Source organism: Pseudophryne corroboree, chromosome 4 (assembly GCF_028390025.1).
Source record: "Pseudophryne corroboree isolate aPseCor3 chromosome 4, aPseCor3.hap2, whole genome shotgun sequence".
Classification (NCBI taxonomy): domain Eukaryota; kingdom Metazoa; phylum Chordata; class Amphibia; order Anura; family Myobatrachidae; genus Pseudophryne; species Pseudophryne corroboree.
The window spans coordinates 195,120,900-195,148,406 of NC_086447.1; the positions used below are offsets into that span (position 1 = coordinate 195,120,900).

General features: G+C 46.8%; 1 protein-coding gene across 3 annotated transcripts in view; it reads right to left on the reverse strand.

Moving 5' to 3' along the window:
• The window catches only part of KLHL24 (kelch like family member 24), an 82,557-nt gene that overhangs the window by 54,163 nt on the left and 887 nt on the right, over positions 1 to 27,507 (reverse strand). The window contains exon 2 of one of the 3 annotated variants that reach the window (XM_063915699.1): positions 26,915 to 27,097. The exons of the other annotated variants lie outside the window; for them this stretch is intronic. The gene's annotated coding sequence lies outside the window, so the exon portion shown is untranslated. The remainder of the gene's footprint in view (positions 1 to 26,914; positions 27,098 to 27,507) is intronic. 3 annotated transcript variants of the gene reach the window in all.

The window sequence follows — 27,507 nt, forward strand, 5'->3', positions numbered from 1 at the left end:
TAAGGACCATGGGGACAGACGGGCTCCGCAGGAGACATGGGCACTTTAAGAAAGACTTTGACTCTGGGTGTGCACTGGCTCCTCCCTCTATGCCCCTCCTCCAGACCTCAGTTAGAAAACTGTGCCCAGAGGAGATGGACAGTACGAGGAAAGGATTTTAGTTAATCCAAGGGCAAGATTCATACCAGCCACACCAATCACACCGTATAACTTGTGTTAAACTAACCAGTTAACAGTATGAAAAACAACATAGTTTTGGTCCAAAACCGATGAAACTATAACATAACCCTTATTTAAGCAATAACTATATACAAGTCTTGCAGAAGTAGTCCGCACTTGGGACGGGCGCCCAGCATCCTCTACGGACTACGAGAAAAAGATTTACCGGAAGGTTTAAAATCTTATTTTCTCTAACGTCCTAGAGGATGCTGGGACTCCGTAAGGACCATGGGGATTATACCAAAGCTCCCAAACGGGCGGGAGAGTGCGGATGACTCTGCAGCACCGATTGAGCAAACAGTAGGTCCTCCTCAGCCAGGGTATCAAACTTATAGAACTTTGCAAAGGTGTTTGACCCCGACCAAGTAGCAGCTCGGCACAGCTGTAGTGCCGAGACCCCTCGGGCAGCCGCACAAGAAGAGCCCACCTTCCTAGTGGAATGGGCCCTAACCGATTTTGGTAACGGCAATCCTGCCGTAGAATGCGCCTGCTGAATCGTGTTACAGATCCAGCGAGCAATATTCTGCTTTGAAGCAGGAGCGCCAACCTTGTTGGCTGCATACAGGACAAATAGTGCTTCTGTTTTTCTGACTCTAGCCGTTCTGGCCACGTAAATTTTCAAAGCCCTGAACACATCCAGGGACTCGGAATCCTCCAAGTCACGCGTAGCCACAGGTACAACAATAGGTTGATTCATATGAAAGGATGAAACCACTTTAGGTAGGAATTGAGGACGAGTCCGCAATTCCGCCCTATCCACAAATGAAAAACCAGATAGGGGCTTTTATGTGATAAAGCCGCCAATTCCGAGACTCGCCTAGCCGAAGCCAAGGCTAGCAACATGACCACCTTCCAAGTGAGAAATTTTAACTCTACCGTTTTGAGTGGTGCAAACCAATGTGACTTAAGGAAACTTAACACCACGTTAAGGTCCCAAGGCGCCACTGGAGGTACAAAAGGAGGCTGAATATGCAGTACTCCCTTTACAAAAGTCTGTACTTCAGGTAGAGGGGCCAATTCCTTTTGAAAGAAAATGGATAAGGCCGAAATCTGAACTTTTATAGAGCCTAATTTTAGGCCCAAATTCACTCCAGTTTGCAGGAAGTGAAGGAGACGACCCAGATGGAAATCCTCCGTAGGAGCATTCCTGGCCTCACACCAAGAAACATATTTTCTCCATATTCGGTAATAATGTTCTGATGTCACGCCCTTCCTAGCCTTTATTATCGTAGAAATGACCTCATCCGGAATACCTTTTTCCGCTAGGATCCGGCGTTCAACCGCCATGCCGTCAAACGCAGCCGCGGTAAGTCTTGGAACAGACAGGGCCCTTGCTGCAGCAGGTTCTGTCTTAGAGGAAGAGGCCACGGATCTTCTGTGAGCAATTCCTGTAGATACGGATACCAAGTCCTTCGTGGACAATCTGGAACAATGAGGATTGTTCTCACTCTTCTCTGTCTTATTATCCTCAACACCTTGGGTATGAGAGGAAGAGGAGGAAACACATAGACCGACCGAAACACCCACGGTGTCACCAGGGCGTACACAGCTATCGCCTGAGGATCTCTTGACCTGGCGCAATACCTTTGTAACTTTGTGTTGAGACGGGACGCCATCATGTCTATTTGGGGCAGTCCCCACCGACTTGCGATCTGCGCGAAGACTTCCTGATGAAGTCCCCACTCTCCCGGATGCAGGTCGTGCCTGCTGAGGAAGTCTGCTTCCCAGTTGTCCACTCCCGGAATGAACACTGCTGACAGTGCGCTTACATGATTTTCCGCCCAGCGAAGAATCCTGGTGGTTCCGCCATTGCCACCCTGCTCTTTGTGCCGCCTTGTCGGTTTACATGAGCTACTGCGGTGACATTGTCCGACTAAATCAGAACTGGTTTGTCGCGAAGTAATGCCTCCGCTTGACGGAGGGCGTTGTATATGGCCCTCAACTCCAGGATGTTGATGTGGAGACAAGTCTCTAGACTCGACCAAAGACCTTGGAAATTTCATCCCTGTGTGACTGCTCCCCAACCTCGGAGACTTGCGTCTGTGGTCACCAGGATCCAGTCCTGAATGCCGAACCTGCGACCCTCTAGGAGGTGAGCACTCTGCAGCCACCACAGGAGAGACACCCTGGCTCTGGGAGACAAGGTGATCCTCTGATGCATTTGTAGATGTGACCCAGACCACTTGTACAGTAGGTCCCATTGGAAGGTCCTCGCATGGAACCTGCCGAAGGGAATGGCTTTGTACGATGCCACCATTTTCCCCAGGACTCGAGTGCAGTGATGCACTGACACCTGTTTTAGCTTCAATAGGTTCCTGACCAGAGTCATGAGCTCCTGAGCTTTTTCCATTGGAAGAAAAACCTTCTTCTGGTCTGTGTCCAGAATCAAGCCCAAGAAGGACAGACGCGTCGTAGGAACCAACTGTGACTTCGGGATATTGAGAATCCAGCCGTGTTGCTGTAACACCTTCAAAGACAGAGACACGCTGTCCAGTAACTTCTCCCGAGATCTCGCTTTTATGAGGAGATCGTCCAAGTATGGGATAATTGTGACCCCTCGCTTGCGCAGGAGCACCATCATTTCCGCCATTACCTTGGTGAAAATCCTCGGGGCCGTTGAAAGCCCAAACGGCAATGTCTGAAATTGGTAATGACAATCCTGTACAGCAAATCCCAGGGACGCCTGATGAGGAGGAAATATTGGAACATGAAGGTATGCATCCTTTATGTCCAGGGAAACCATAAAATCCCCCCCTTCCAGGCTGGCGATGACCGCCCTGAGCGATTCCATCTTGAACTTTCTCAAGTATAGGTTCAGGGATTTTAAATTCAAAATGGGTCTGACCGAACCGTCCGGTTTCGGAACCACAAACAGAGTTGAGTAATAACCCTTTCCTTGCTGCAGTAGAGGAACCTTGACCACTACCTGTTGAAGATACAATTTTTGTATTGCATTCAACACTAACTCCCTCTCTGAGGGAACCGCCGGTAGAGCCGATTTGAAAAAACGGCGAGGAGGCACCTCTTCGAATTCCAGCTTGTATCCCTAAGAAACAATTTCTATTGCCCCGTGATCCACCTGTGAATGAACCCAGGTGTGGCTGAAAAGTCGAAGACGTGCCCCCACTTGAGCGGACTCCCCCAGGGAAGCCCCAGCGTCATGCGGTGGATTTTGCAGAGGCAGGGGAGGACTTCTGTTCCTGGGAACTAGCTGTGTGCAGCTTTTTTCCTCTGCCCTTACCTCTGGCAAGAAAGGACGATCCTCGTACTCTTTTGCTTTTATTCGAACGAAAGGACTGCATTTGATAATGAGGCGCTTTCTTAGGCTGTGTGGGAACATAAGGCAAAAAATTCGATTTACCTGCCGTAGCTGTGGAGACTAGGTCCGAGAGGCCTTCTCCAAATAACTCCTCACCCTTGTAAGGCAAAGACTCCATATGCCTCTTTGAGTCGGCATCACCCGTCCACTGTCGGGTCCATAAGACTCGCCTAGCAGAAACAGACATAGCGTTTATTCTGGAACTTAGCAAACAAATGTCTCTTTGAGCATCCCTCATATATAACGCAGCATCTTTTATATGCCCTAGGGTCGTTAAAATGGTATCCTTATCTAGGGTCTCAAATTCCGTAGATAAGGAGTCTGTCCATGCTGCGACAGCACTACAAACCCAGGCCGACGCCATTGTCAGTCTATGAATTGTACCTGAATGTGTGTAAATGGACTTCATGGTAACCTCCTGTCTGTGATCAGCAGCATCCTTGAGGGTAGCCGTTTCTTGGGATGGCAGCGCTATCTTTTTTGATAAACGTGTTAATGCCTTGTCCACCTTAGGAGAAGACTCCCATCGTATCCTATCCATTTGCGGGAAAGGATATGCCATAAGAATCCTTTTGGGAATCTGCAGCCTCTTGTCTGGAGATTCCCAAGCCTTTTTGCACAGCTCGCTCAGCTCATACGAGGATGGAAAAGTGACCTCAGGCTTTTTCTCTTTATACATGTGTACCCTCTTGTCAGGGACAGGGGGTTCCTCTGTGATATGCAAAACATCTTTTATTGCAATAATCATATATCGAATGCCCTTAGCCACTTCTGGCTGTAATTTTGCCTCCTCATAGTCGACACTGGAGTCTGAATCCGTGTCAGTATCTGTGTCCATTATTTGGGACAATGTGCGCTTCTGAGACCCGGAAGGTCCCGGTGACACAGGGACAGGCAGGGTCTGACTACCTGACTGTTCCTTAGCCTCAGCCTTGTCTAATCTCTTGTGTAATAAATTTACACTAGCACTCAAGACATTCCACATCTCCATCCATTCCGGTGTCGGCGCTGCCGATGGAGATCTGACATTCATACACTCCCCCTCCTCCTTAGGTGAGCCTTCCACTTCATACATGTCGACACACGTGTACCGACACACCCCACACACACAGGGAAGCTCTTATCTGAAGACAGTTCCCCACCAGGCCCTTTGGAGAGAGAGAGAGAGTATGCCAGCACACACTCCAGCGCTATATAACCCAGGCAAAACACAGAATGTTTCCCCAGTCGCGCTGAAATAACTTGTTTTTCGCCAATTATGTGCCCCCCCCCTCTTGAAAAACCCACTGTCACCTCAGTAAGCAGGGGAGAGTCCGGGGAGCTTCCTCTCAGCGCTGTGCTGTGGAGAAAAATGGCGCTGGTGAGTGCTGAGGGAGAAGCCCCGCCCCCTCGGCGGCGGGCTTCTGTCCTGCTCAAGTTATTCAAAAACATGGCGGGGGCTCTTTATATAAATGTACAGTGCCCAGCTGTACACATATATATGTGTTTATGCCATAATAGAGGTTTATATTGCTGCCCAGGGCGCCCCCCCTGCGCCCTGCACCCTTACAGTGACAGGAGTATGTGAGGTGTATGGGAGCAATGGCGCACAGCTGCAGTGCTGTGCGTTACCTCAGTGAAGATCACAAAGTCTTCTGCCGCCTTTGAAGCCTTCTTTCTTCTCATACTCACCCGGCTTCTATCTTCTGGCTCTGTGAGGAGAAAGGCGGCGCGGCTCTGGGACGAACTCCAGGGTGAGACCTGTGTTCCGACTCCCTCTGGAGCTAATGGTGTCCAGTAGCCTAAGAAACAGGACCTTGAAACTCAGAGAAGTAGGGCTGTTTCTCTCTCCTCAGTCCCACGATGCAGGGAGTCTGTTGCCAGCAGTGCTCCCTGAAAATAAAAAACCTAATTAAAATACTTTCTTAGCAGGAAACTCAGGAGAGCTCCCTGCAGTGCACCCATCTCCTCTGGGCACAGTCTCAAACTGAGGTCTGGAGGAGGGGAATAGAGGGAGGAGCCAGTGCACACCCAGAGTCAAAGTCTTTCTTAAAGTGCCCATGTCTCCTGCGGAGCCCGTCTATCCCCATGGTCCTTACGGAGTCCCATCATCCTCTAGGACGTTAGAGAAATATATATTTTTAAAAGGCTTACTGTCTAGGAAACATTGGGTCTAATTCAGATCTGATCGCTGAGGTGCGTTTTTTGCTGCCCTGCGAGATCAGACAGTCACCTCCTACAGGGGGAGTGCATTTTAGCTGTGCAAGTGTGCGATCACATGTGTAGCTGAGCTGTTTGTGCAGTCTCTGCGCAGCCCAGAACTTACTCTTCCAGTGCGATTGAATCCTGCTGATCGGGGCCGGAGATGGCGTCAGACACCCTCCCTGCAAACGCTTGAGCCTGCCTGCGTTTTCCCGGACACTCCTGGAAAACGGTCAATTGCCACCCACAAACGGCCTCTTCCTGTCAATCACCTTGTAAACGCCCATGCGAATGGATCCTTCGCACCATCCCATCGCTGACCGCCGATGCCCGTTGTAGCCGTCTGACGCGCCTGCGCATTGCGGTGCATACTCATGCGCAGTTCTGATCTGATCGCCCACTGTGCGAAAACGCACAGCAGCGATCAGATCGTAATAACCCTCATTATTCCTCTGATCCTCCTACTGCTTCTTCAGCCAGGGCTACCACAGAAACGGGGTAGCTCTCAAGTGTTGCTACTCAAAAAGAACATTGTTACCATTCTCAGATTTACCAGGTGTATGATCTAAAAGGCAATTGAAGCTAATGAAAGGATGTTGTGTATGGGATTAATTACATACATTTTACTACAGTTATTAAATGGGTATAATAGAGGAACCATTGTTTTAATTGCCCCATGTTTTTTTTCACTGGCATCCAGTGTGTTGCATTCTTCTTAAAGCATCTTCTTTCACTCCTCTGCACTAAACCACAAGTAAACGTATTAGGGAAGCCCAGAACGTCCTCCAATGACCCCAAATGCTATTTAAAATGCTAAAAAACAAAGTCAAGTGCAAATGCATTTTCTGCTTCCACTTACCGTATATACTCGAGTATAAGTCGACCCGAATATAAGCCAAGGCACCTAATTTTACCACAAAAACCTGGGAAAACTTATTGACTCGAGTATAAGCCTAGGGTGGGAAATGCAGCTCTAGCCGTACACAGCCCTCATAGTGCCAGATAAGCCCTCATACTGCCAGATATGCCCCACAATGCCAGATATGCCCCACAGTGCCAGATATGCCCTCATGCTTCCAGATATGCCCCACAGTGCCAGATATGCCCTCATGCTGCCAGATATGCTCCACAATGCCAGATATGTCCCACAGTGCCAGATATGCCCCACAGTGCCAGATATGCTCCACAATGCCAGATATGCCCTCATGCTGCCAGATATGCCCCACAGTGCCAGATATGCCCTCATGCTGCCAGATATGCTCCACAATGCCAGATATGCCCTCATGCTGCCAGATATGCCCCACAGTGCCAGATATGCCCCACAGTGCCAGATGTGCCCTCATGCTGCCAGATATGCCCCACAGTGCCAGTTACCGTACTTACCCTCCGTCGCTCCCGCGCTGTCTTCTGAAGGAGGGACACGGAGGGCACAGCGTGTGGCTCTCCTGTGTCCCTCCTGCGTCTCCGGCGGCAGCGGCGTGTGTGTGTTAAAGGAAGTGCCGGTCCGTGCACTTCCTTTAACACACACAAGCCGCTGCTGCCGGAGATGCAGGAGGGACACAGGAGAGCCGCGCGCTGTGCCCTCCGTGTCCCTCCTAAATACTGACTCGTGTATAAGCCGAAGTGGCTTTTTCAGCACAAAAAAAAGTGCTGAAAAGGTCGGCTTATACTCGAGTATATACGGTATGTTGTTTTGTTTTTGCTTTTTTTTAGACCATCTTGTCAATTATTAGGAAGGAATAAAAAATCAGATACTATGACAGGTCCAATCAATAAAGGAAATGGATAGTTCTAAAAGGTTCACAATGTCAGTGTAGCTATAAATGGAAAGTGAGGTGTTTTGTACAACATTAATATCCTATTTATACATAAGAGGAGCTTGCGATGAGGCAGGCGGAGCTAGCTTGGCTATGGAGTCCTCGGCTTACAGACACCTAACCATGTGGGTGATTCAGATGTGGACAGAATAAGCATTGATGCTGCTTACTTGGAAGCAGCACCGAAGCTCTGACATGGTAACGTTGCAGGAGGCGTCTGGTATAAGGTGACACGTCCCCTATAAACATTCAAAAATGCACCCCACCTCGCGCTCCCTGCGAGGGACGTGGCTCGCTAAAATGGACATGGCCTTACATGAAAAGACTACCTTACACCCCAGTTTTTGACCCTGCAACAACAGACCTCGGCCACCGCAGGAGAAAAAAATAAAAAACATTCCAGAAAATAAAAAACATTCCACCATATTAACCCCTTCAGTGGTATGCACGAAAATCTCCCGACGTAGCCAGCGCTGTCAGTGCTGGTCACCTCGGAAGATTTCTGTGCATACGACTATTACTGGCTGATTTCCTGGGGACAGCAGTGCAACGTGCACGGCGCCCGAGAATCAGCATAAGCTATTATGGAGTTAAGCACGCCCCCTGGACTCCTATTGGCCAGGGGGCGGGCTTAACTGTATAACATTTTATGCTGATTTCCAGGCGCCGTGCACGCTGCACGGCTGTTTCCGGAGAATAAGCCAGTAATTAGCAATGACGCTGGCGATGGCCAGGGGTGTTCCCGTGTGGGCGATCGCCCCTCTTTACCTCCCCACCAGCACTTTAACCCCTGCATCCCTGTATTGAAAAACACACCATTCGAAGGTGTGTATTTTTTAAATAAAAACCCACTGTGTAAGGGTTTTTGCAATTAGCACTGACGCAGGCAATGCCCGCATGTGTTCCTCAGCGGGCAATCACCCCTCTGCACTCCATCCCCCCGTACTTTAACCCCTGCACTCCCTAAATTTAAAAACACACCATGGGAGGTATTTTTCAATAAAACGCACCACTGAAGGGGTTAAGCCCCACATAGTAATGCCACTTTCACCGTATTATGCCCCCTGCACCATATTATGTCATACACTGCAAAGCCCATGATACATTATGGCCTACAGTAAAGCTTTTATTTTTTTTTAAATTACCTGCTCATTGCTAGGGGTTTCATGCACTGGGTGTCATGCTCGTTGACAGGCGTTTCATGCTCTGGGGTGCATGTTCATTGCCAAGGATAATGCTCGTTGCTAAGGGTTTCATGCTCTGGCATCCACGCTTGTTGCCACGGGTAATGCTCATTGCCAGGTGTTTCATGCTCTGGGATCCATGCTCGTTGCCCAGGGTAGCACTCGTTGCCAAGGGTAATGCTTGTTGCTAGGGGTTTCATGTTCTGGGACGCATGCTCATTGCCAAGTACAATGTCTGAGGCTAGGGGTTTCATGCTCTGGGATGCATGCTCGTTGCCAAGGGTAATGCTCGATGCTAGGGATTTCATGCTCTGGGATGCATGCTCGTTGCCAAGGGTAATGCTCATTGCCAAGAGTAATGCTTGTTGCTAGGGGTTTCATGTTCTGGGATGCATGCTCATTGCCAAGGGTAATGCTCGTAGCTAGGGGTTTCATGCTCTGGAATGCATGCTCGTTGCCAAAGATAATGCTTGTTGATAGGGGTGCATAATTGATGGTGTGCGCAAGCCCGCCAGCACTGCTAAGCTGCTTCCCCCCCTCCGTCTTCCATATTATTCCGCTCAGGGGGGCGGAGTTTCGTGGAATGACGTGGTTGCGTCATGATGTCATGACGCAACCGTGTCATTCCGCGAAACTCCACTCCCCTGCTCCCCCCTGAGCGGAGTAATAGGGAAGGGAGAACACAGCACATATATCACAGGCTGTGGGTCCATATTACTTTGCACAGTAAGCTCTCCACCCACTGCTGGGGGAACGCACCATTTTTAATTACAAGGAACATAGAGGCCCATTTATAGAGGCCCAGTTATCAGTTTACTGCAGACCAAGGACCTTATTCCGCTTCAGTTGCAATTTTGCTTAAAAAACAAAACTGCAACTGCTAGCACTTGCATACTGGCGGCCACACAGCACAGGGCAAGGCCATCCAGCATGTGAAGGGCCATCCAGCATGTGAAGGGTCACCCCGCATTGCGTTCGTATTTATAAATGCAAATGTAATGCAGGCTGCACAATCATCTGGTTTTACCAGTAGCCCCCTGCATACTCAGCCAGGCTGCGTATGGAGACGCACCAGCGCCATCTTTCACGTCACAGCGGCTGCGTGTGATGTCAAGCGGCCGCCCCAAAAACAGCCCGGACCTGTCTTAGTTTTCGCCGCCACGCACCCACAATGGGATCGCATTCTCCCGGGATGCAGTTGCATTTTTGACCCCGCACACGAGAATTCTGTGCAAATGGCGGCTAATCAACCGATCTGCATTGCGTTTGAAACCGAATAAGGTCTCAAGTTGCCATTACCAGCTATAATTGGAGCAGCTGGGCCGGAAAGGGATTTTTGTTAAATAGCCCCCCCCCCCCCCCCAATTTTTTTTTTTTTTTAAATGCTATAATGATTTATACTTTTTGGGCCCTCATTGCAGCCAAGTATTAATAAACCTCTTAGTGTATAAGTACACTGGTCATTGCAGTAAATGGCTGTTGCTTTTGGAAAAGATGTTTCAATGCTCCGCACATGCACTGATCGGTGTTGGTTGCATTAGATCGACACTCATGAGTGTGGGAGCAGACAGAACAGCAGGAAAAGAAACCTCTTCCTTGTTTTCTCCATTTCTATAGGTAAGAAGACCCATAACGCCATCTTGAGATCCTGCACAGCCCCCATTATATGCAATGGGGCTGCAGGGTAAGAGAGGAGAAATTTGTGATTTCTCTGCACTTTTCATTGAAATAAATAGAGAGAAAACAAAACTGATGGCCTTCTCCAGGTAAAATGCAGGAGAGAAAAAATAAGAATTTACTTACCGATAATTCTATTTCTCGGAGTCCGTAGTGGATGCTGGGGTTCCTGAAAGGACCATGGGGAATAGCGGCTCCGCAGGAGACAGGGCACAAAAAGTAAAGCTTTAGGATCAGGTGGTGTGCACTGGCTCCTCCCCCTATGACCCTCCTCCAAGCCTCAGTTAGGATACTGTGCCCGGACGAGCGTACACAATAAGGAAGGATTTTGAATCCCGGGTAAGACTCATACCAGCCACACCAATCACACTGTACAACCTGTGATCTGAACCCAGTTAACAGTATGATAACAGCGGAGCCTCTGAAAAGATGGCTCACAACAATAATAACCCGATTTTTGTAACTATGTACAAGTAATGCAGATAATCCGCACTTGGGATGGGCGCCCAGCATCCACTACGGACTCCGAGAAATAGAATTATCGGTAAGTAAATTCTTATTTTCTCTATCGTCCTAGTGGATGCTGGGGTTCCTGAAAGGACCATGGGGATTATACCAAAGCTCCCAAACGGGCGGGAGAGTGCGGATGACTCTGCAGCACCGAATGAGAGAACTCCAGGTCCTCCTTAGCCAGGGTATCAAATTTGTAGGATTTTACAAACGTGTTTGCCCCTGACTAAATAGCCGCTCGGCAAAGTTGTAAAGCCGAGACCCCTCGGGCAGCCGCCCAAGATGAGCCCACCTTCCTTGTGGAATGGGCATTTACATATTTTGGCTGTGGCAGGCCTGCCACAGAATGTGCAAGCTGAATTGTATTACACATCCAACTAGCAATAGTCTGCTTAGAAGCAAGAGCACCCAGTTTGTTGGGTGCATACAGGATAACAGCAAGTCAGTTTTCCTGACTCCAGCCGTCCTGGAACCTATACTTTCAGGGCCCTGACAACATCCAGCAACTTGGAGTCCTCCAAGTCCCTAGTAGGCGCAAGGCACCACAATAAGCTGGTTCAGGTGAAACACTGACACCACCTTAGGGAGAGAACTGGGGACGAGTCCGCAGCTCTGCCCTGTCCGAATGGACAAACAGATATGGGCTTTTTTGAGAAAAAACCCACCAATTTGACACTCGCCTGGCCCAGGCCAGGGCCAAGAGCATGGTCACTTTTCATGTGAGATGCTTCAAATCCACAGATTTGACTGGTTTTAAACCAATGTGATTTGAGGAATCCCAGAACTACGTTAAGATCCCACAGTGCCACTGGAGGCACAAAAGGGGGTTGTATATGCAATACTCCCTTGACAAACTTCTGGACTTCAGGAACTGAAGCCAATTCTTTCTGGAAGAAAATCGACAGGGCCGAAATTTGAACCTTAATGGGCCCCAATTTGAGGCCCATAGACACTCCTGTTTGCAGGAAATGCAGGAATCGACCGAGTTGAAATTTCTTCGTGGGGCCTTCCTGGCCTCACACCACGCAACATATTTTCGCCACATGTGGTGATAATGTTGTGCGGTCACCTCCTTCCTGGCTTTGACCAGGGTAGGAATGACCTCTTCCGGAATGCCTTTTTCCCTTAGGATCCGGCGTTCCACCGCCATGCCGTCAAACGCAGCTGCGGTAAGTCTTGGAACAGACATGGTACTTGCTGAAGCAAGTCCCTTCTTAGCGGCAGAGGCCATAAGTCCTCTGTGAGCATCTCTTGAAGTTCCGGGTACCAAGTCCTTCTTGGACAATCCGGAGCCATGAGTATAGTTCTTACTCCTCTACGTCTTATAATTCTCAGTACCTTAGGTATGAGAAGCAGAGGAGGGAACACATACACCGACTGGTACACCCACGGTGTTACCAGAACGTCCACAGCTATTGCCTGAGGGTCTCTTGACCTGGCGCAATACCTGTCCCGTTTTTTGTTCAGACGGGACGCCATCATGTCCACCTTTGGTATTTCCCAACGGTTCACAATCATGTGGAAAAACTTCCCGATGAAGTTTCCACTCTCCCGGGTGGAGGTCGTGCCTGCTGAGGAAGTCTGCTTCCCAGTTTCCACTCCCGGAATGAAACACTGCTGACAGTGCTATCACATGATTTTCCGCCCAGCGAAAAGTCCTTGCAGTTTTTGCCATTGCCCTCCTGCTTCTTGTGCCGCCCTGTCTGTTTACGTGGGCGACTGCCGTGATGTTTTTCCCACTGGATCAATACCGGCTGACCTTGAAGCAGAGGTCTTGCTAAGCTTAGAGCATTATAAATTTACCCTTAGCTCCAGTATATTTATGTGGAGAAAAGTCTCCAGACTTGATCACACTCCCTGGAAATTTTTTTCCTTGTGTGACTGCTCCCCAGCCTCTCGGGCTGGCCTCCGTGGTCACCAGCATCCAATCCTGAATGCCGAATCTGCGGCCCTCTAGAAGATGAGCACTCTGTAACCACCACAGGAGAGACACCCTTGTCCTTGGATATAGGGTTATCCGCTGATGCATCTGAAGATGCGATCCGGACCATTTGTCCAGCAGATCCCACTGAAAAGTTCTTGCGTGAAATCTGCCGAATGGAATTGCTTCGTAGGAAGCCACCATTTTTACCAGGACCCTTGTGCAATGATGCACTGACACTTTTCCTGGTTTTAGGAGGTTCTTGACTAGCTCGGATAACTCCCTGGCTTTCTCTTCCGGGAGAAACACCTTTTTCTGGACTGTGTCCAGAATCATCCCTAGGCACAGCAGACGTGTCGTCAGGATCAGCTGCGATTTTGGAATATTTAGAATCCATCCGTGCTGTTGTAGCAGTATCCGAGATAGTGCTACTCCGACCTCCAACTGTTCCCTGGACTTTGCCCTTATCAGGAGATCGTCCAAGTAAGGGGTAATTAAGATGCCTTTTCTTCGAAGAAGAATCATCATTTCGGCCATTACCTTGGTAAAGACCCGGGGTGCCGTGGACAATCCAAACGGCAGCGTCTGAAACTGACAGTGACAGTTCTATACCACGAACCTGAGGTACCCTTAGTGAGAAGGGCAAATTTGGGACATGGAGGTAAGCATCCCTGATGTCCCGGGACACTATATAGTCCCCTTCTTCCTGGTTCGTTATCACTGCTCTGAGTGACTCCATCTTGATTTGAACCTTTGTAAGTGTTCAAATTTTTTTAGATTTAGAATAGGTCTCACCTAGCCTTCTGGCTTCAGTACCACAATATAGTGTGGAATAATACCCCTTTCCTTGTTGTAGGAGGGGTAATTTGATTATCACCTGCTGGGAATACAGCTTGTGAATTTTTTTCCATACTGCCTCCTTGTCGGAGGGATACCTTGGTAAAGCAGACTTCAGGAGCCTGCGAGGGGGAAACGTTTCGACATTCCAATCTGTACCCCTGGGATACTACTTGTAGGATCCAGGGGTCCTGTACGGTCCCAGCGTCATGCTGAGAGCTTGGCAGAAGCGGTGGAAGGCTTCTGTTCCTGGGAATGGGCTGCCTGCTGCAGTCTTCTTCCCTTTCCTCTATCCCTGGGCAAATATGACTCTTATAGGGACGAAAGGACTGAGGCTGAAAAGACGGTGTCTTTTTCTGCAGAGATGTGACTTAGGGTAAAAACGGTGGATTTTCCAGCAGTTGCCGTGGCCACCAGGTCCGATGGACCGACCCCAAATAACTCCTCTTCCTTTATACGGCAATACACCTTTGTGCCGTTTGGAATCTGCATCACCTGACCACTGTCGTGTCCATAAACATCTTCTGGCAGATATGGACATCGCACTTACTCTTGATGCCAGAGTGCAAATATCCCTCTGTGCATCTCGCATATATAGAAATGCATCCTTTAAATGCTCTATAGTCAATAAAATACTGTCCCTGTCAAGGGTATCAATATTTTTAGTCAGGGAATCCGACCAAGCCACCCCAGCTCTGCACATCCAGGCTGAGGCGATCGCTGGTCGCAGTATAACACCAGTATGTGTGTATATACTTTTATATGATATTTTCCAGCCTCCTGTCAGCTGGCTCCTTGGGGACGGCCCTATCTATAGACGGTACCGCCACTTGTTTTGATAAGCGTGTGAGCGCCTTATCCACCCTAAGGGGTGTTTCCCAACGCGCCCTAACTTCTGGCGGGAAAGGGTATACCGCCAATAATTTTCTATCGGGGGGAACCCACGCATCATCACACACTTCATTTAATTTATCTGATTCAGGAAAAACTACAGGTAGTTTTTTCACATCCCACATAATACCCTCTTTTGTGGTACTTGTAGTATCAGAAATATGTAACACCTCCTTCATTGCCCTTAACGTGTGGCCCTAATAAGGAATACGTTTGTTTATTCACCGTCGACACTGGATTCAGTGTCCGTGTCTGTGTCGACCGACTAAGGTAAACGGGCGTTTTAAAACCCCTGACGGTGTTTTTGAGACGTCTGGACCGGTACTAATTGTTTGTCGGCCGTCTCATGTCGTCAACCGACCTTGCAGCGTGTTGACATTATCACGTAATTCCCTAAATAAGCCATCCATTCCGGTGTCGACTCCCTAGAGAGTGACATCACCATTACAGGCAATTGCTCCGCCTCCTCGCCAACATCGTCCTCATACATGTCGACACACACGTACCGACACACAGCACACACACAGGGAATGCTCTGATAGAGGACAGGACCCACTAGCCCTTTGGAGAGACAGAGGGAGAGTTTGCCAGCACACACCAAAAAACGCTATAATTATATAGGGACAACCTTATATAAGTGTTTTCCCTTATAGCATCTTTTTATATATTTTTAACGCCAAATTAGTGCCCCCCCTCTCTGTTTTAACCCTGTTTCTGTAGTGCAGTGCAGGGGAGAGCCTGGGAGCCTTCCCTCCAGCCTTTCTGTGAGGGAAAATGGCGCTGTGTGCTGAGGAGATAGGCCCCGCCCCTTTTTCGGCGGGCTCGTCTCCCGCTCTTCAACGGATTCTGGCAGGGGTTAAATATCTCCATATAGCCCCCGGAGGCTATATGTGAGGTATTTTTTGCCAAAAAATAGGTTTACATTGCCTCCCAGGGCGCCCCCCTCCCAGCGCCCTGCACCCTCAGTGACTGCCGTGTGAAGTGTGCTGAGAGCAATGGCGCACAGCTGCAGTGCTGTGCGCTACCTTAAGAAGACTGAGGAGTCTTCTGCCGCCGATTCTGGACCTTCTTCTCTTTTCAGCATCTGCAAGGGGGCCGGCGGCGAGGCTCCGGTGACCATCCAGGCTGTACCTGTGATCGTCCCTCTGGAGCTAATGTCCAGTAGCCAAAGAAGCCAATCCATCCTGCACGCAGGTGAGTTCACTTCTTCTCCCCTAAGTCCCTCGTTGCAGTGATCCTGTTGCCAGCAGGACTCACTGTAAAATAAAAAACCTAAGCTAAACTTTTCTAAGCAGCTCTTTAGGAGAGCCACCTAGATTGCACCCTTCTCGGCCGGGCACAAAAATCTAACTGAGGCTTGGAGGAGGGTCATAGGGGGAGGAGCCAGTGCACACCACCTGATCCTAAAGCTTTACTTTTTGTGCCCTGTCTCCTGCGGAGCCGCTATTCCCCATGGTCCTTTCAGGAACCCCAGCATCCACTAGGACGATAGAGAAAAACATATTTTTGTTTATTAAACAGATCTCCCAGTACTTTAATCTTGTACATTTGCTCTCTGTTACCAGTAGTGTTCCACCCATGAGCTGTCTTTACAACACTATCAACAACTGATATAGAAATTAGAAACACATCTTTGTCCTGTCAGGTCACCTCACAAAACAGCCTGCAGGAACTCCTAGACAACATTTACACTCACTGATGCAGAACAGGTATGTTAGCTAAGGGTAAACAGCAGCAGAGAAATAAATTAACCTGATAGTAGCCACAAAGGTACATTTTACCATGTGCAATTCCAGTTTAATGTTACCTTGGGGGGAATAAGGGACAGATGTGTCCTCAAACACCTATTCTTTTGTGCCATATGGTGGGAGGGAATACATAGGGGTGACTGGCTGTCGCTATACCGACAGCGGCATCCCGTCAGCTGGAATCCGTCAACGAGTCACAAGTTATTTTCCAACTCGGGTGGTGGCGTGGACCTACCACTCTAGTGGGAATATGGTTCTGCAGTCGGGATTCTGACCACCTCCATTTCCCTCCCTGTCGGTATTCCAGCATTGGAATCCTGAACACCAGGATCCCGACAGGCGGTATATTAACCGCATTCTGGTGGGATAAACCTGGTGCAACTAAGACACGGCACCACAAGTTGCAGTACCCATGCTTGTGTACTTTTTCTTGAATTTTGCGCAAATTTTTATTGCAAAGGAATTGATATACAGTTGCATATATAGCCTAACGATGTGTGGTGCATACTTGCCTACCTGACCCTCTCCATGAGGGAGAAAATGCTCTGTTCCTGGACTTTCCTGGTAATGTATGGATTGCCATCACCTGTGGTGAAACACCTTTCTTATCAATTAACTAGCTCACCACAGGTGATGGCAATCATACATCACCAGGAAAGTCCAGGAACAGAACATTTTCTCCCTCATGGAGAGGGTCAGGTAGGCAAGTATGGTGTGGCGCTAGCTAGGCAAGGTGCGGGTCTTTCGTATCAGACATGTCTTCTGCCTTTTATTATTATCAGGTTGAACTGAACATGTGAGGATGTGTGTATGTGGATACGTCTGTATACAGGACAGCAAAAACTATTTCTTTGCTGTGTTTATTTCTCTGCTGGGAACGAACGGAGCTAAACCCATGACATCAGTAACTTGACACAAGTTAGGATTTTTTCCTTGCTTTACTAAGCACCTTGACATGTGTCAGATGTGCGAGCAGCCTTACTTTATACTCTGTGAGACCTACCATTTAAATCGGCATAATGGGAAAGATGCCTTGCGTCCCAAGTGGAGATGTGCCAGAGATTTCTATTACTCTGTACTGCCCATACTTGCATACGTTTGGTTCTGAGCACCTGCAGTGTGCAAGATACACTGGACTCCACAAATAAACTTGTGCTCATCTCTACATCAGCCCCATAGTATTTTTTCATGGTGTCTTAATATGGATAATTAGCAACTGAAATAATTTATAAAGAGACTTTAAAAATGAAATTAAATCCTATCATACACTAAACAAGCCATGGTGAATAGAATGATTGTTGATGCAACTTCAGGATACCTCAGAGAGGTTAAATGAGGTTGGTGCAGAGCATGCACTGACATGTACACTACCAAGATTAGTCTCCAACGCCAACAGGCTCTAGCTACATAGACACAGACACTGATTGTGTATTCTGCTTCTCCTCCGGCCTCCTAAACGTAAATGTCTGTTAAAAAGCAGGCTTTGTAAATGAGGTCTCATTACTGACTGATGCTTTTCTGTGTGACTGACAGACCACAAGGCTGATACAAGTTACGATGGTGGTGTATAAGGACGAACCAATCGGTATTACTATGTGTACAGGCGCTGAAAGTGGGCGTCTCAGTCCTGGTGCATATGGCTGCACGGATGTACACAAGGGAAGGACTTTGTAACTGCATTTGCATAAAGTTACAGACAGGTGACAATGGACGCTGCTGCGTGTGCTTTTGCACCAGACTCAGAATCAGGCCCAGTAAGTGCTAACAGCATGTTTACTACAGTGATCACCAATCAAGGGCCCTTATTAAGCTTTAGTTGCAGTTTTGCTAAATCAGTAAAACTGCAACTGCTTGCGATCACATGCTGGGGGTCGCCCACCACAGGGCAAGGCCGCCCACTATGCTAATGGAAACCCTCCAACATGACCCGCCCCACTAGGTACAAAATGCTCTGTTTCTGGACTTCCCTCTTAATTTATGATTTCCATCACCTGTGTTGAACTAGTTATATGATAAGAAAGCTGTTTCTTCACAGGTGATGGCAATAATAAATTAAGAGGGAAGTACAGAAAGAGGGCATTTTGTACCTAGTGGGGCGGGTCATGTTGGAGGGCATGTAATGGTGGCCAGCGATGCGATCGCAATACAATTGCAATCACATCGCTGAATAAGGGAAGACCCCCTTGCCTGCACAGCCTGGCTGTGAATGCAGTTGGGCCATTTACCCCCGTCGCAGCGGCCACCCGAAAATTGCCCGGGCCTGTCCCCGTTTTCGCCGTCACACCCCTGCAACGCCGCATCACCACCAAACAGGCAAAGGCGTTTGCATTACTTAGATGCGATCGCATCTCTCTGTCTGCGTATGTACAGTGCAGGCCCCTGCACTTGAGCACTTTGCGGGATTCGGGAGTATGCGATCGCATCTCAGATGCGTCACATACTGAATAGGGCCCAATGCCCACCAAACAGGCAGAGGCGTTTGCATTACTTAGATGCGATCGCATCTCTGTCTGCGCATGTACAGTGCAGGCCCCTGCACTTGAGCACTTTGCGGGATTCGGGAGTATGCAATCGCATCTCAGATGCATCGCATACTGAATAGGGCCCAATGCTTTTAATATGAGTTTAAGCTGAGGTGAACATAAGTCAGGTGGTCACAGAGCATTGAGGGCTACTTATGTGTACAAGCCATTACAGAGCTGGTGTGATGAGAAGGATAGTCCTTATTAGAAAAAGGTATTTGCCAAACTTTTCTCTACAGTAGTCTAGTATAAAAGCAAAGCATTAAACTGCATGCAAGTTTTTTTTTCCTATTACTTCTCTCCCTTTCTACCCAAGTAGATGAAAGGGGACCAAAAATGTAAACTCTTCAGCCCAGATGTAAGGACAATGGGGGTAATTCCAAGTTGATCGCAGCAGGATTTTTTTCTAGCAATTGGGCAAAACCATGTGCACTGCAGGGGAGGCAGATTTAACATGTGCAGAGAGAGTCAGATTTGGGTGTGGTGTGTTCAATCTGCAATCTAATTTGCAGTGTAAAAATAAAGCAGCCAGTATTTACCCTGCACAGAAACAAAATAACCCACCCAAACCTAACTCTCTCTGCACATGTTATATCTGCCTCCCCTGCAGTGCACATGGTTTTGCCCAATTGCTAAAAAAAATCCTGCTGCGATCAACTTGGAATTACCCCCAATGTAATGAAGGGCCGGATGTAATGACACCCGAGATCCCCGGAGGAGCGAGCTGCCGACGATCTCAGTTTTTTTTTAAAAGGGCAATTACTTACAAGGCAAAACCATGCCTTGTAAGTGATTGCTCCTTTAAAAAAAAAGTCTGAGATCTCGCACCTCCGGCGATCTCGGGTGTCATTACATCCGGCCCTTCATTTGGTTTAAGAAACTCACTTTATCTGGTGTCACTGTAATCATTTAGTATTCTGCGGCACGCTATGCTCTAATGTCAGACAGGTTTGCTATTTCTAGAAAACTCAGGGAAAACAGCTCAGTCTTTCCAATAAACTGTAACTCTGGAAAAGAAAACAGGAGTGGGAATCAGATGACTAGAAACAGAGTCGTGTGGATTTGTGAAAGTTAAAAGCTCTTACATCTCTACTGCTATGCCAACACTTTACTTCATTTTCTCATTCACTTATTAATAAACATAAAAAATTGAGGCTGCTCAAAGTCAAGCATCAGATGGCTCACTGGCCTAATAAATGTAGTACAAAATCATATTATTATTATTATTATTATTATTATTATTCAGGCACTATCAGCTTCACTCTAACAATATACGAGGCTAGGTAATACTGGCAGTCATCATATCTGTTCCAGTTCTCAGTGATACGGCTAGATGAGTAGACCAGTGCTTGGTGTATCAGGAGGGATATATTCATACTTGTCAATCTTTGCAGGGAGGCCTCTGGGAGATCCGTCAAGGAAGAAGTCCAGGTGGGAGGGGTGTGATACTACTATCCTTATCCTCATGCCCTGCCCCTGCAATATTTTGCCGAGGTCCGCAATGTGGCAGTTCAGAAACAGGACCATGATGAAGTGGGCAAAGTGGACAATATTGATGAGAGTTGCCCACTATACAGGGACATGTGAATCTTTAGATTTATTTTGTCTTAATTCTGTACTTAGAAATAATGGGATGTGTGAAATGTGCACCTACAATCAAGTTTTACTAGTGCAAAATGTGCCAATTTGTCTGCCTTGTGCATGTATATAAGTCAGTAATGTGGGTTTTGTAGTGGTCCTTATTAAATTAAAGCCATTCTATGCCTGTTACACCAGTTGCCGAATTCTTAGAACAAACCTCTAGAGCAGTGTTTCGCAACCTTGGTCCTCAATGGACACTAATATTCCAGGTTTTAAGGATAACCATTCTTGAGCACAGAGGTTAAATCAAAATAACATGTGTACTAATTAAACCACCTGTGCTTAAGTATGGCTGTCCTTAAAACCTGTACTGTTAATGTGCCTTGAGGACCGTCTGCTCGAGAGCGTCCATAGCATTGGGATGGATGTCAGGCTACCTGCCTGATGACGGGTGTTTTCCCTGAAACCTCTCTGGTATGGACATGTTTTTTTTTTAAATATCGGAGGCCAATTTCACAATTTACTATTGGTGTTCTATAAACTTGACTACAATGTCTTCTGACTGACTCCACCACCATGAATATGAACTCATGTGGGATTAGTGCCTTCCCCACAGTGGGCGTGATGTGCGGTGGGCTGCAGCATTACAACTGTGACAAGTTCAACCAAGCAAAAAAACGTAACCTTTATCCCAGGGTTGCTCAGCATGGAGGCCCTACAGCTGTTGTGGAACTACATATCCCACCGTGCCCTGACACAGTTTTAGCACTCCCTAAAGCAAACCTGTAGCAGGGCATGCTGGAATGTGTAGTTCCACAACAGCTGGTGGGTCACATATTGAACACCACTGGTTTAGCCCACAACCACAGTTGTAAAATGTGTGTATCCCCCTCTTATGTACATTTTTGGACAGCAGTGAGTTGCAGAATAGCCCCCAGCATTAATAAACAAGACATGTGTAATTCTGCAGAATGCTGGAATTGTTAGAGAGCTAAGTTGGCACAGAGGATGGAAGTCTGCAGGTTGTAGCAAATCCTAACACAAATAAAACACACAGAGGCTTCAGTCAGCATCCTACAGATCTATGTGCAGCATCATGCTATATCCAGTGATCTCCACTCATGTTTATACAAATTACTTACATATAATAGAAGACACAGATTTTACACTAAGATATATACAGTATTGTCTATTTACTATATGGAGAAAATCCATTCTGAATGTAGACATATTGACTGGAACCCTAATATGTGGTGTGGTCCACTTCTAACACTGTCGGAGATTGGACATTTGATGTGATGATTCCCTATCTCTCCAGAATTTACCACGCGACGCTGCAAACCCCTTGTCTGCAAACAGTACTGAGAAGGTGTACCTCATGCAGGGTGATGGGTGGATCTTTTAGGGGCAGATTCAATTACAGGTGCAGATTCCCGGCTGATGACGGATGTTTTTTTAAAGAGGCAATCATTTACAAGGCATAGTTTTGCCTTGTACATGATTGCCGCTGTAAAAAAAACAGTTTGCCCGGGAACCGCACCTCCAGCCAACTCGGACTTCATTATATCCGGACCTAAATCTTCAAAAAGGCCCCATAATACACTTACAGACAATTGATCCTCCGGGGCTATCCAATTAGCACAGATGGCAATCCGACGACATCACTTAAGTACCCTGTTTTTGCGATCACGAAAGCGAAAACACATAGGTTCGTGAACTTATCACAGAGTCTATGGGCTTTGGCCCGAAAACAAGAAATTTTTTGGGAAGTAAAAATGGGTTCTAATAGGATTGCCTGAATAAAGAAATTGTGGTAGAGTACCGTTTTTACCAGCCAAAAAATTACTGCAGGCAATTACATTCCCACCTTAATCTCAGTAATAAGTTAATTAATAAATATAATCAAAGTAAAGCTGGGTACACACCTGACCAACACGTCGGTGGACCCGCTGCCGCGCCGACCGAGCAGGCGATCTAGGTAAGTATACACACTTACCGATCGGCTGCTCGATATGTCGGTCAGGGCACCCAGCTGGGGCAGTCATTTGGAAACTCAACTATGACGTCACTCCCTCGCAGCAAGTGTACGGTTGGTTGGCGGATCTCCCATACACACTGCCGGATGCGCCGATATAACTGTAAATATTTCTACACAGCCGACGCAATATATCTGCGAATGACGTAATTTATAGACATATCAGGGGTACACACCCACCAACGGACTTGCGATATAGTGTGCGTTCACTCAAACAGCCGATATATAGCAAAATGTGTACTCAGCTTAAGAGAAACATATCTGTAATAACATATCAGCAGGCATGTTAAATAAGTGTTACAAGTTAGAGCAAACAAATCTGACAAGAAAAACAAAATTTCGAAAAATATTTTCATAGCTGAATTAGTGCACACCATAACTGAGGCCCAATAATACTTACCAATTCTCCCGGAATTTGCGAGACTCACAATTTTTCGGATATGTCCAGCACCCCCGGAAGAGTGGGTACTCCTCCCACATTCCACCACTTCCTAGTGAAGTAGGAAGGATAGGGAAATTTCAACTCTATGTGGAGAGGGTGGGTCTAAAATGATGTGAATCAAAGTCATTGTAGCCCCACCCCTTCATCGGGGACATGCGATTTGTGAGATTAACACGGGCAAAGCCTAATGACGTGGAAATCCAGCCCCACCCCCCAAAGTGCCCAGCTGCTTCTCTTCACCGGAGTATTAGAAACATAGGCAAGTATGGCCAAATATCCCGCACCATGATAAAAGCTATACCTTAAAAACATCTTCACTTCTCATATGTATCTAAATACATTTGCATAGATATCTGTAATTGTTCTTTATTGGTACCTCTTGTGGGACAACACTAAATGCAATGAAAAGTTTTGTGCTGTAACAGTTTTTCTAAATGTCCCCTATTAAACATAGCACCCTGCTTGATTTTCTGTACCTCATAATGGCAGATGGGAAAATTGGGGCCCAGCATACCGACGCCGGGATCCTGGCAGCAGGGTGAGTGCAAAAGAGCCCCTTGCGGGCACAGTGCGTGCTACGCATGCCACGCTATTTATTCTCCCTCCAGTGGTGTCATGGACACCCCAAGAGGGAGAATAGTTGTCGGTATCCCGGCGGTCGGTATCCCGCCGCCGGTATGCAGAGCACCTTGGATCCCGACAGCCGGGATATCGAGTGCCTCCTAGGAAAATTATCCATGTTTGACCACAGAAAAGAGAAAAAAGAACAATTATTAGAATCGCCACACTAGCATCTGCAGGAACGTAGAGATTTCATAGTGGATACGTCCCCTGTAGCCCTTTGTTTGCAGGTCACACGCAGTTCAGGTATCTGGTTCTACTCAGCTATATGTTGTGCAAAGAAGCTTTTCAGGAAATTCATAATACAGAGCCCGCATTTCCGAAATAACAATAAACAGCTGTCACACTTGATTGTCGATAGATATTACTTGCAATGTGTCTACAAAATGTTAACTTTCCTCTGAAGACTTCACTATACAGAAAAAGTGATTTCTGAACAGCAAAATCTGCCCTCCCACATGTGCACAAGGGGCTCTGCCAAGAGCATGGTCTTTTCACAAACAATTCTGTGTTTGGTGGACAAACCTGAATAGGTGCAGGGTGCAGACAATACAAATACTACAGTAATTTTTCATTTTTCTCCTATAATACTTCTTCGGTTAGCCTCATTAATTACATAATTTACCCAAGAGAGTGAGGGAAAATTGTGACCATCTTTATTACATGTGTGGGTGTCATACATGGCTACTATACCGGAATGGACAGAAGTTGCCTGAATTTTGGGGAAAGAAGTCCAGCCTCTCAGATTCACCAGCTTCCCCAGAGTGACAATAGGGAATCGAATTGCGATTCACAGAGAAGGGAGTCATAATTGGACCCGCTCCCCACTACAATATGTGGTATTGTACAGTGTGTGTGTGGGGGGGGAGCTTTCCATCCAACATCTTTTAGGGGCATTTGCAAAAAGTCAGCACACCTAGGTGGATTATAAAATAGCAGCAAAGAAGGTGAGCGCACAGGCCAGTCCTATGCATGCTTGGACCTGTCAGTGATGTGGAGGGTTCAGAGTTAAAATAAACATGACAGTCAATTTTGAGAAACTGGATCTCAAAGTCGAAGAACTGTAATTAATTAACCATTGACTTTGTGTTTCAGCTTCAATAAACATAGTACCAGGTTTCATTTATACTATTTTATAAAATATGTTTCCACTGTATCATGGCAGTGTTCGTACAAAATGGGCAAAAATGGACTTCACTTCAACTGAACTCTCCATATATGGGGGAAATTCAAATGTTTGAAAAGTCAGTTGGGCGTCTGTTTTTTCCCATCTATTAGATAGGTAAAAACAGACATACAACTGACTTTTCAAACATTTGAATTCCCCACTATGTGTCCGATTCTTAGCAAGCATTGCTCTGGGATTCTGTATGCAGAAAACAAGGCATTGACTGCACTGTGTACCAGAATGACCACTGACAGGAAGTTCTGTAAATACATACATTGCCATGGACACAAACATATAACACATTTTTCTTACATGATTAACGAACAAAACTTTTGCAGAGCGAACTGTCAGGTGGTATTACACAGTATTGTACATAAACTTCCAGGGATGGTGTATAAGTAGACTTTCATGTAAATCAGTGCTTATTAGAAGAGACACTTGTATAGTTTTACTAGGCGTACAGAAGCGGGGGGGGGGGTGGGGGGTGTGAGGGTTCTTGCAGCAGTGATGAGAAAGATCCTGGGGTAACTGTACATAAAATTATCCACACAGCGATTAGGCGGGTCTGAGGCCTGTTTCTTTTTTGGTGAAAGGAGGCTGAAAGTAAACTGTCCCTTCCTCTAATGTCAATTATATGAGCCTTACAGGAGAAAAATAGCTTTATAAAGAGCAAAAAGCCACATGGGTAACAGAGAGCTTATGCAAGGACATATATCCGTCTCAACAGCCTGAGGCCTAACCGTGCTGGCTGCCTGCCCAAAACTGGAAGAAAGGGTGATTGAAGCTCTGAGGTACTAAAATAACCTTCTCAGCAACAGAATGATCTAACCAATCCTGTGCGGGAAGCCAAACTCTGACACTGTATGGAAAGCAGGAGTTATACGTCCTGTATCTGTGTCTCTTTCAACGGATTATTCAAATGTGGCACAAAACACTATGCTAAAAGGTAAATCAGACAGTGAACCAAGGTGACACACAGTAAACAAAAAACAACTTGTTTTTCATTTTTGTCTCCTTACTATCAACTTAAATCTGACACAAAGCAATGTTTCTATTTTGTTTTACTGTATACACCTTATTTAACTCTACTTCCTGCTAACCCTTCGCCCACTTGCAGCACTTCCTTAGCTGCGGACTTAACCACCATCACACTGACCGAAATACAGGAATGCAGCAGGTTCTTTAGGATGATGTGTTATAAGCAGTAGGTAAAGTATTGCAATACAAAAGACGGGTACAAGGAAGGGCACTCATATTTACCTCTAGTCTACCCAGCCCATCCTGCATAGGCCTGCAGTCCTACTTACAGAATACTCAGTCTAAGTCATAAATTAACATGCAAAGAGCCTATTTACTCTCAGAAAACACATGCCTCCCATTAGTTACCGGTGAGAAGTGTAACCATGTAAGAGGTGACACGTTCAGGGTGACTGTGACCTGCCTTGCCTCACTGTGCACTGCAAGCCACGCACACTGCCGTGCTGAGAGCAGCCAGATCAGTTTCCTCTTGGGAAAACTTTGGCAGGCAACAAAGGACATCAGCGCTGATATAAACAATGCAGAATGGAAACGGGGCCAGGATAAGATGTGTAACGGTGTAGTGCCAACAAAGCAAAGGGTGCAGCCCTGTTACACGCTCCAGAACTACATGACGTTTGCTTATGAACTGTTAACCCAAGCGGCTTTATGAAATAATAAGAACATTTTAGGCATTTAATGAGAAAACAAGATATCAACATACAGTATACCACTTTCTTAATAATACTAATGCAACTTATCATCTTTACAACCTTACTATGTTAATGGGCTCCCAGGTGTAGCAGGAGAGACGGATCAGAGGAGCCTTAGCACAGGGGCATATTGACCCCAGCCAGCTTATCACATGGATGCTGGTGACATAGTCACATACTGTAATCTACAGATGAGTGACTGGCTTTATGACTCTCAAATCCCCCCCCCCCCCCATACCAATCAAACTTGCTTCTATGTTTGCTTAAAGTCCTGCAGCCTACAGTTGCTGACTCCACAGAATGAGATACACTGATACACTGATTGTTAGGGCAATAGTCATGTCACTAAAATATAATCAGCGCAATAAAATGTTATTTGTAGGTTGTTCCAGAGGAGGACAGATATACATCCTGTGCATTTATTACTGCTACTGTAAAGTAATGTATTTTTCTGCATGTGTCTTATGTAAGCCTTGTGCAATAATCTGACACTGTAACCACAAAACGTAACCTGAATTGTAGTGGCCATAGAAGTTCTTATTTTCAAAGCTGAAAACAGCTGAAGTTGTAGCTCCTTCCCCCAGCACTCTCTGCTTAATATTACCGCTGCTACAGGTGTCTGATCCTGAAGGCACAAAAGGCAAGTGGTCCAAGTTGCTCAACGGTGCAAGTCATGATTATGTCCCCAGGGGAACTGCATATTTAATATAAAGGACAGATTGCACATTAGGCTGCCGTTTCTGGACTTGACAAAACCCATAAATATGATGCAGTTTACCAAGGTGCCTTAGGCTGTTTAAGAATAAATAACCTAAGTTGCGAAACCTTTCCCTACCCTGTGATGAAGCAAGAGCAGGGCCTGGGTAAATAAACACTGTAAGCCGGCCCATGTGATTGGACTGGGGATAGCTCTGCCCCCTGCGAGCAGCTGTTCTCTGTTGTGTTTGTGTAGAGAAGGGACAGGTGAGCGCTGGACAGAGCACAGATACAAACAGAACTTCCTTTTAGGAAACGGTTTGTAACCTAAGGGAGAGGATCTATTGTGCTGCTGATCGTCCCATACACTCCACTGCCACCTGCTCACTCTTTGCTTAGGTCTTCCCC